Source organism: Canis lupus, chromosome 4 (genome assembly GCF_048164855.1).
Source record: "Canis lupus baileyi chromosome 4, mCanLup2.hap1, whole genome shotgun sequence".
Classification (NCBI taxonomy): domain Eukaryota; kingdom Metazoa; phylum Chordata; class Mammalia; order Carnivora; family Canidae; genus Canis; species Canis lupus.
Window position 1 is genome coordinate 67,067,069 of NC_132841.1, and position 10,646 is coordinate 67,077,714.

Here is a 10,646-nt window from a genome sequence, read left to right on the forward strand (position 1 = left end):
AACAAAATCTTACCACTCGCAAGAACACAGAGCTAGAGAGTATCATGCTTTATTTTTTTTAGCCAAACTTGAAAATGCTAGTATTTGCCAAAAGACTAACATATTAATTTTTAAAAACATTCTTATCTATTAACTTAATACAAAACCCTTGAGGAGGTGCCTGGCTGGCTCAGTTGGAAAAACATGTGACTCTTGATCATGGGGTCATGAGTTCAAGCCCCACATTGGGTGCAGAGATTACTTAAATAAAACTACAAAAAAATTTTAAGACCCTGACAACTTTACATGAGCAATAATTAGTAGCCTAGTATTTTTTAGGTTTTTCAAAGTCAACTCCGTTGCCCCTCTCACAGATCTCTGTTCTACCAAAATCTAGCTCTCCGCCTATTCTATGTAGTCTGAGTAACCCAATGTGACTAGAGAAAAGCAAACCACCATTCAATAGGCCTCATATAGCACTTATTTCCAGTTACCTACAAAGGTCCCCTGATACTATCTGGCAATTCTCATTTCCCTAGTCCACTCATTGTTCCTCTGTCCTAGAAATCTAGTTCACACATCTCTGACTGAACTATAAACACCTCTTCTCAGTTCTGGGGCTTAGTTCCAACTTCACTGAGAAAATACAAGCCATCAGAAGAGTACCTTCCACATATTTCCCCAGCACTTCTACTCCTCTACCTCTCCTGCCTTCCTGCCTATTGGAAATGGTGAACTGCCCATGATCCCATCAGGGCCAACTCCTCCACTTGTACATGGTTCCCCATCTGCTCTCATTTAAATCAAGGTTATGGCTTCTATAGTTCTCCTACTCTCTTCTGAATCATCAATTTTACTCTCTATTGGATCAGCAGCATTGTTTTCTTCTTGAGATATTTTCTTCCCTTAGCTTATGAGACATCACTCCCTCTTGGTTTTTTTCCTTCCATAGGAGCTGTTCTTACTTGGTCTCTTTTGATGATTTTTTCTTATCTTTCAAAACTTTAAATGCTGGAGTACTAAGCCCTCTTCAGTTCTCTATCTTTAGTCATCCCTAGGCTAGCTCAAGTGTATAAATTCCATATATGCCTTCATGACCCTCAACCCCAGTCTCTCCCTGCATTCTTGTCTCTTATACATAATATTTCCACTTGGATGATTAAAGGTGTCTCAAATTTAATATATCCAAAGCTGAACTCTTGATTTCTAATCCTAAAATCTACTCCTCTCCAAATAATCCCCATTCCAATGAATTGAAATTCCATCTTTCTTCTTGGTCAGGATAAAAACCTTGGAGCAATTGGAGCAACCCTTGATTCTTTTCAACCTATAACTATCCATTCTAATAGCAAATCCTGTTGGCACTATCTCAACAATAAATACAGATGTGATGACTGCTCACCTCCACTTGCTCACATACTAACTAGAACAACTGACATTTTACTTAGAGATTATTAACTTCCCAACTGGTATCCCTGCCTCAACCCTCAACCCTCAACTCAATCTTAATCTGTTCTCAACAGAACAGCAGAGTGACTTTTTAGAAATGTAAGTCATCTTTTCCTCTTTCCTTCCCTTTTCTTTTCATTCCTTACCTTTCCTTCTCTAAAAACTGGGTTCTACCACCATTAGGAGAAGCCGAACAAGGCAAGCATCCTCCTGATTGGGGGAGTGGTGGTGGCCCAGAGTAGGGCATCATAGCCTTGGGTGGAGTAAGTAGAGTGTCCCCACAGGAGGACTTCCTGTCATAAGGAGTTAGAGCCTGGGGGGGGTGGAGGTAGTAGGGTGAGGAGAGCATCCTTAGAGAACAGTGGCCCAGGATAGGGAGTCACAGCTCAGAGTACAGAGAGGACCAGCACAAAGAGTCCAGCAAGCTATGTCATAGCCCAAACAGGGTAATAAGGAAATCTGTGCAATAGGGTGGTCTGATGTAGGGTGTCCAATGGAGGGGTGTCCTATGAAAGATGAAGGAGTATACATGGGTATATGGAACCAACAGGTATAAGGCTCAAGAGTTCAAACAGAGAGAAGAGGACCTTCACAAGGGAGCATGGCCAGAGAGTATCAGAATCCAAGTGAGGTAAGAAGTATATCCATACTACTAATACTGTCTGGACCCTGGAGTGTGTCTATATGGGTAAAGGGCCAGGTTGCAGAAGTCAAGACCTAAGCAAGATGCAGAAGATGTCCATGTATGGAGGCACCCCAGCAAGGACAAATAAGAATCTGAGAAGAGGTTTCCATACAGAAAGGCAGCTGGATGCGGGTGTCAAAGCCCAAGCAGAACAAGGATCTACACAAGAGGGTCAATGGATATGACATATTGGAGCTCCAGGGTAGTAACAAGAGCATCTACCAGACAGGGTGCAACAGTAGCATTAGGAATCTGGATACCTCAACAGGGGGGTTGGCCAAATAAGTAAATATATTTAGGGTAATGGGAGCAAATATTTTTGCTTTTGAGTTATAAATAAAGAAAGAGAAAAAACAGAATCAGAATGGAATTAATAAATATTGGTATGAACTTATGGCTTTCAATATAGATAGAGAAATAAATATAATTATAAATAGATATGTGTGTGGTTGTGTGTATATGTATGTGGGTGTGTAGCTGGATTTTTTAAAAGTTAAATTCGACAATAAACTATTTACAAAGAACAGATCAAAAACATAAGGGCACAGAAAAGCTGAAAGTAAAACTATCAAAAAAGATATGCCATACAAAACTAAACTAACAAAGAAATCAAGAGCCAAATTTCGAAGAACTTTATATGACATACCAAGGACTCCAAATCTAACCACCATCATGGGTTGGGTAATAGATATAATCTGGTTCACAAGCAAGACAGGTTTGTGGGTGAGAAATTCAGTACCAGTGGCAACTGGGTCACCCAAAGAGTGCTAAAATTGAAGTAACTGTAACACTTTAATGAAAGGAGTATAGGTCATCCAACTATGAGTTTTTAGTGTATTTTTTGTCTGAAGGAGGCCAGTAGACTGTTTGTGCAATCTAGCACAAGGTGACATTCACTTGGTAAATGCACCAGACCCAGAATCTGTTTCTCAGAAACATTATTATAACAGTATCCTAGAGTTTATCAGACTCAGGAAAAATTACTCTGACAAAGCTCACAAAAGCACGGTTTATAAAACCAGCATGCTGATTCACTAACATTTAATGAAAAAAAAAAAAAAAAAACACACTTATAGGTCAGGCTGGCCAGCCTAGTGTCTTCCTGTATTACAAGCCATACCAGAAGATGATCACATCAGCTTGGAATTTTATGTGGTTTTCCTCTGCTCCTTTCTCTCCATCTTCCTTTTCTGCCCTTCTTTGCCTTGTACCGTGTGCAGAGAGGCTAGCCCCAGTGATCCGCATGTACACCCCTACCCTCCTTGCCAGAGGCTTCAGTTGGGTTCAGCTCCTGAGAGGCACCTGCAGGAAATTAGAGAGTGAGAAAAGAGAAAAGTTGGGATGCTTCTTCCTTAGTCTTTCCTTGCTTGGTTCCACTTCTCTTGGAAGAACCCTCATCCCTCAAGAGCACTGGGAACCTCATCATTTATGCTCCGGCTCCACTGACTGGGCCCTGAGCCTGGAAACACAACCTCTTCCCCTTTGTATCTTCAGCCTCCACATAGGTAACAGTTTCCAGTTGTTGCTAGTCTCTATGGACCACCTCAGGGTCCTCAGTTCATTCCCTCAACCTGTGCACACCCCTGTACGTCTCTTCATTAGAATAATCTGGGCTGACTTGCATTTCCTGCAATTTGAATGAGTAATATAGTATTTGTGAAAAACCAAACATTTTCATATTCTACTTTGGGTGACCAACCATCTCAACTTGCACAGGACCGAGGTGGGATTCAGGACTTGCTGTTTTCCTGTTAGGATGAGTTGATAACCCTAATTGGATAGTCAGGTCCACCTGACTTGTACATATCTTCTTACCATACCTATCTGGCTACTTCTTTAATTTTTTCTTGAAATTAGTTCATTGTATTACTTATTATTTTTATTTTTTCAAGATTTTATTTATTTATTCATCAGAGACACCAGAGAGAGGCAGAGACCTAGGCAGAGGGAGAAGCATGCTCCCTGTGGGGACCCTGAGTGTAACTCAATCCCAGGACCCCAGGATCATGCCCTGATCCAAAGGCAGATGCTCAGCCACTGAGCCCTCAAGCATCCCATTACTTTACTTTTAAAAGGAATTTTAGGGCAGCCCCAGTGGCCCAGTGGTTTAGCACCACCTTCAGTCCAGGGTGTGATCCTGGAGACCCGGGATCAAGTCCCACATCGGGCTCCCTGCGTGGAGCCTGCTTCTCCCTCTGCCTATGTCTCTGCCTCTCTCTCTCTCTCTCTCTCTGTGTCTCATGAATAAATAAAATATTTAAAAAATGAATTTTAAATCACTACTTATTTTTTTAAGATTTTATTTATTGGGGATCCCTGGGTGGTTCAGTGGTTTAGCACTTGCCTTCGGCCCAGGGCGTGATCCTGGAGTCCTGGGATCGAGTCCCGCGTTGCGCTCCTGCATGGAGCCTGCTTCTGCCTCCTCCTGTGTCTCTGCCTCTCTCTCTCTCTCTCTCTCTCTCTCTGGGTGTCTATCATGAATAAATAAATAAATCTTTAAAAACAAAACTATCTTCTTTAAAAAAGATTTTATTTATTTATTCATGAAAGACAGAGAGACAAAGGCAGAGACACGGACAGAGGTAGAAGCAGGCTCCATGCAGGAAGCCCGATGTGGAACTCGATCCCAGGATTCTGAGATCACACCCTGAGCCAAAGGCAGACACACTCAACCACTTGAGCCACCCAGGCGTCCCTAAATCACTACTTTAAATAGAAAACTAATATAACTTGCCTTTGATTGATTGAACAGAACATACTATAGAAACCAGAATAAATGGAAATTAAGTAATAATATTAAATTTAACCAGAAATTATTATTTGCTAAGGGACCTGAGCATGAGTCCTGATCTCTCTATGTTTAAAAGGGAGATTGGTATTAAAGACATACTGGTTCCAAAATGAAACTTTCTGCTTAACATATTAGAATGTCTGTAGAAAATTTTAAGTGGATCACATTTTCACCATATGAGTCTATGTTATTTAAGGACATGCATGTATTACCTACATCATCTTGTCTCTACCCTGTGGTATGTGCTCCATCCTCAGGGAAACATGGGGTAGGAGATGGTCAAACACCTAAGGTCAAAATCAGACTCTACCACTCTGCTGTCCCAATATCCACAGTCAATGTAATCAGCAGACTGACTGGGTGCTTACATTGGCCTAACAGAGCATACTTTCCCCCTGGACAGTGCTGGGATGGGCAGCATCACCAGATGCTTCTGACTTTATTTCTATGAGTCCAAGTCCTATTCTAATGGGCAAACCATTTCCTTTGGATACAGCAATCCTTTTACCAGGAAATAGCCAAAGTCTTTAAACCAGGGACAGTTGGTCTCGTTAGAAAAACCTTGTAAAATCTCTAATCTGATAGAATATGTGTTTATTACACATTTTAAAGCAAAGAATACAATCTTATTTCTTTCCATTTTGTGTTTTTAGAAGGTCACTTAATATTACATCTGTGTTCTACCTGTAAATACAAAATACTCTTGGCAACTTGTTGGAGTAGGTGTGGGTAGGTATACGTGCAGTGACCAGATCTAGTGTCATAGAAGAGGTGACATTAGAGCTCAGGCTACAAAGACTAATTTGCTTTCTTTAGATGGAGAGAGAGAACAAAGTTAATTTAGGCAGGAGCAGCATGTGCAAAGGCACAGAATAATGAAAAAATAAAATATATGCAGGGATTGAAAGTAGTTAAATATGGTCTGAGACACCTAACTCTGGGAAATGAACAAGGGGTAGTGGAAGGGGAGGTGGGTGGGGGGTTGGGGTGACTGGGGTGATGAACACTGAGGGGGGCACTTGGCGGGATGAGCACTGGGTGTTATGCTATATGTTGGCAAATCGAACTCCAATTAAAATTTTTTTTTAAAATATGGTCTGGGAATGGACTATCAGAGCATGTAGTTCCTGAATAAATAAAAGAACCCAACATTTATATAATAGTAATTACTATGGCATATAGGTAAAAGACATTAGGATTTAAAGTCAGATTTTTGCTATCATCTCAGCTTCAGAAATTACTTTTTGCATTAACTTCAGCAAATTCTTAACATTATAAGCCTCATTTCCTCATCTGTAAAATAGGAAATAATAATTCTACCTGTTTCATAGAATTATTATGAGGATTAAATTTAATAAAATCCTTAGACCAAATGTTCTCAACTAGGGGCAATTTCATCCCCCTAGACACGTTTAGTAATTTCTGGAAGATATTTTTTATTTACCACACCTAGGAGAAGATGAGAGGCTGCTACTGGCAAGTAGTAGATAAAGATCAGAGATGCTGCTTAATATCCTACAATACACAGGACAGCTCCCCAACAACAAAGGCTTTTTTGGACTAATGTATTAAAGATGCTGAGGTTGAGAAACCCTGGCTTAACCTAATACCTAGCTTGCAGTATGCAGTCAATAAATACGGTACAGAAACAAGAGGAGGAAGAGAAGAAGGGACGATATTGTACAAAGGAGATGAGTTCACTGCGGCTGCCTTCTTGTTAGATAAATGTCAAACTATCATGAGCAGCTGTCATCAAGTATATCCCTAGTCCCAGTCACCAGCTGTCTTTTTTCATGGACAATTGGTAGTAGGATGACTAGATAAGAATTATAGACTGGTGGGCCCTGGTCAATCACCTGACCATAATGAAGTTTTATAAAACAGAGAGTGACCAAACCTCCCTATAAATGAGCCACATGACCACCATCTCCCGTCCAATGAGCAAGTATCTCAGGCCTGAGAACAACAAATGGCAAGACCTAGTAACCAAGGTCGGCAGTTCATTCTGTCCACTAGCCTTGAAATAGCAAATTATCACAACTCAGTTCTGATGGACCACACATGTATTTAAAAGGGACCTCAGTACACTATTTAAACAGGCCTTGAATATAGAACCTGCGAAGCCAAAAGACTTCTGATGATCCTTCAATCCAGACGATGGAGTGGCAAAGCTAAGAGTGGCTGGGGACCGGAACAGAAGATGCCCTGATGAGTACATAGTCTCAGTGATAGTGAAGCCTTTTTCAAACTGAGCTTCAGCTAACCACACTTTGGCAGAACAAAATACAGAAGCAAGGCTCTGCCAACAGAGTCTCGAGCCACAAACCAGAGAGCAATCTTCATGTATACATGATGTGGAAAGAACTGCTTGTCAGATGTTGGTTTTTCTCAGCCACAGCACACATGCGGTGGTATCATCTTCAAATTAGGAAGGACAATTTGATTCTTTGACTACCCAGGCATGCGGGGAACTAATGAAGGATAATGCCCTATGTTGACAAGTTAATGTCTCAGCAGGGAAGGCCAATTAGGAAATGTGTCAGTTAGGGTGCTGCCTATACTTCCAGAATCAATTCAAACAATGTCTTTGTTTGAACTGACATCTCAGGATAATGGATAAAATACTGAAGCTCCGGAGTTAGATGGAATTGGGTTTGAATACAAACTCTGCCATTCACTGACTATGCAATCTAGGAAAAGCTATTGAACGTCTCCAGATACCCATTTCCTTAATAGTAATAATGGCACTAATGGGGATGGGGGATGATAATACTGGCAACTTTGTGGAGTCGTAGTGAGCCTTAAATGTGACACTTCAGGTGTAATTTCTACCATCACCCCTAGCAGAGTAACTCTTTGGTAAATACCGGCTGTCTTGTGGCCATCATGATCCATCAAAGAAATCACTTACCTTTTCTTCACATCTCCTGAAATATTTCCTATATTTCAGCAAAAGAACACAGGTCCTGTCAATCATATTACATGATGATAACTGTAAGTTGGGAGACAGGGGTCCACGTACACCACATAGAGAAGCATAAACCAAAACTGTGACCTGTGAATTTGTTCATGATTCTTCCTAGACGTGGACATGGCCTTTCTTCAGTTTTGATGTATCTATTCAAATGTATATCCTTTTCTTTTTCACATTCATATTGCCACCATTTGGGGAAGAATACATACTTCCTTTGAATAATTTCTTCCCCACACTCTTTTCTTTCTTTGCTGTGACGCTTGCCAACCATTGTAGAAACCTTCAGGTACTGGCAGCAACAGAAGTTCCTCTGGGAGAAGTTTGCTGTCACTCACTGCAATCATTCAATCTCAGGAACTCTACTGCGAAAACAAAACCATCTTTTTCTGAAATTCAGAAGAAGCTAAGCTATCTAATCATCACACATTAGAACATAAGTGCCTCGTACTCACTTTGGCAGCATAAATACTAAAATCGGAATGATACAGAGAAGACTAGCATGGCCCCTGAGTGAGAACATAAGTGCCTCAACTGAACTTTAAAAGACAGTCTTCCCCCTAAACAAATACTTGGTAAATATAAGTAAGTTTCATAGATAAAGGCAGAGTTAGTAATAAGTTAGAATACTGGAATGGAATGAGGGAAAAAAAAGGAAAGAAATCCAAACTTAATTAAATTGACATTTTCCATGATTGTTTTGTGACTTGGGATATATCAATCTTCACTGGTAAGTGAAATGTGATGAGAAATGTCAAGAATGCTAATATTTTTTTGAGGGCTTACTATTTTCAAGGCACCATTTTAATCTTTTATATATATTGTCCCAACAGTCCAATAAGGTGGAAATTATGGCACCCTCATTTTCTAAGATGAGGGAAAGGAAGTTTAGAGAGGTGAAGTCCCAAGATTACACAGCGAAGAAGGGGCAGATCTGGGGTAAACTCAAGCAGTAAGAATCTAGAGGCTTCTCTTTCAACTCCTACTCTTCAATGACTCTAAATGAAAGAAAAAGAATATTGCCTATCAAACCACTTAAAATCTAGGCAATAACCCATTTCATGAAGTAACACCATGAAATGATTACTCTCATCATGTAACAATTTAAATGGTTTTGCTTCCAACCAAAGATCAATGCTGTATTTTAAGGAGAGGAAAGAGAGTTTTTTAGTTCAGTAGGTTTGGACAGTTAGCCCACAAAACATTCAGAATTTGGTGATTATTCTTAATGAGTATTTTTTTTCTTTCAAGAGCTTAATATTTTTACCAAAAAGGAAGATGAAATTTTCTCCAAGTACTCTAACAACTATAAAGGGCTGTCTTAAATTTTTCTAATTTTTCATAGCCTTATTCTATTTAATTCACAAATTTCCCCCTTGCTTTCCCTTCAGTGAATAAACCACGAACCCAATCTTTTCCTAATTGGCTCACAAGCACCATCTAGTGAAGAAGCAGAATAATTACAGAACAGTTCCTGCTGATGATCACGATTTAATCTGTACTAATTAAGCCTAAATGAGCACCATTTTACCACTGTTCTAAAACAGAATGAGATTTGTTAAGTGTAAACATAATAGCTAAGGTTAAAAATAAGCATTTCAAATTTTGTTGTTTTGAATTTTTAGAAATTGAGAATTAGCTTTCTTTTTTTTTTAAGATTTTATTTATTCATGAGAGACTGAGAGACAGAGAGAGACAGAGAGGCAGACAAGGCAGAGAAGCAGGCTCCATGCAGGGAGCCCAATGTGGGACTCTATCAGGGGTTCCCAGGATGAGGCCCTGGGCCAAAGGTGGCGTTAAACCACTGAGCCACTGGGCTGCCCCTTGCTTTCTATTTTCAATTCCCATTAGCCTTCCTACTACCAAAGACTATAGGTCTTCAGCCAGCATTTCAATGTACTGATATCCCAGGAGGTGGTTTTGATATTTCATTTTCTATATTCATGCACTACTTTTTTCCTCCCTGTTTTCATTTATCACACTAAAATGACTTTTTTTTTTTTTTTTAATTCATGAGAGACACACAGAGAGGCATAGACATAGGCAGAGGGAGAAGCAGGATCCTCACAGGAAGCCTAATGTGGAACTTGATCCCAGGACCTCAGGATCACAACCTGAGCAAAAGGCAGACACTCAACCACTGAGCTACCCAGAGGCCCCTAAAATGCCTTTTTAAAATATATTCACCTAACCATTATCAAGGACAACCCCTGCCCTCAAGAAGCTTACCATCCAGCAAACAGACTTTAGGGAAATAAGGTATTACAGATGTTATGATAGAGTCTATGAGCACATAGACTATGTTAATTAGGACAGCGGTCTCCTAGAGAAGAGGCATTTTCCATAGTGGCTGGTCAATGGTATCAATTATTACAGAGATGTCCAAGAAAATGAGTTCTGAGATTTACATTGGGTAATAAGGAGATTGCTATTGACTTTTAAGAGAGTGACTTTAGCTAAATAATTAGGGTAGGAGCCAACAACAAAAGTTTCTGAGGAGTGAAGAGGGTGTGGGCACAAGTAAATCACCCATTTGAGAGCTTGGATTGGTAAAGAAAATAGCTTTTAAGTAGAGAAGATAAACGAATGTCATATCAATGTCTTCTTGTTTCATTTTTCTTTTCTTAGTTCTCTTGTTTTAGAAAACCTTGATAATGTTCCACGATTTAGAGCAGATAAACAAAACTATAATTAAAACCCAAGAGCATATTGGTTAGTCTCCTTAGACTATTATAGAGCTTCAGTTATGCTCTGCCTCTAATAATCAATAC

The 10,646-nt window shown here is 39.9% G+C and overlaps 1 non-coding gene across 1 annotated transcript; it reads left to right on the forward strand.

The window, feature by feature from the left end:
• The first annotated feature begins 8,322 nt into the window (after positions 1-8,322).
• On the forward strand, positions 8,323-8,429 carry LOC140632796 (U6 spliceosomal RNA). Its single transcript, XR_012030482.1, has one exon. It is a non-coding gene; the product is annotated as a U6 spliceosomal RNA (small nuclear RNA).
• The last annotated feature ends 2,217 nt before the right edge of the window (positions 8,430-10,646 follow it).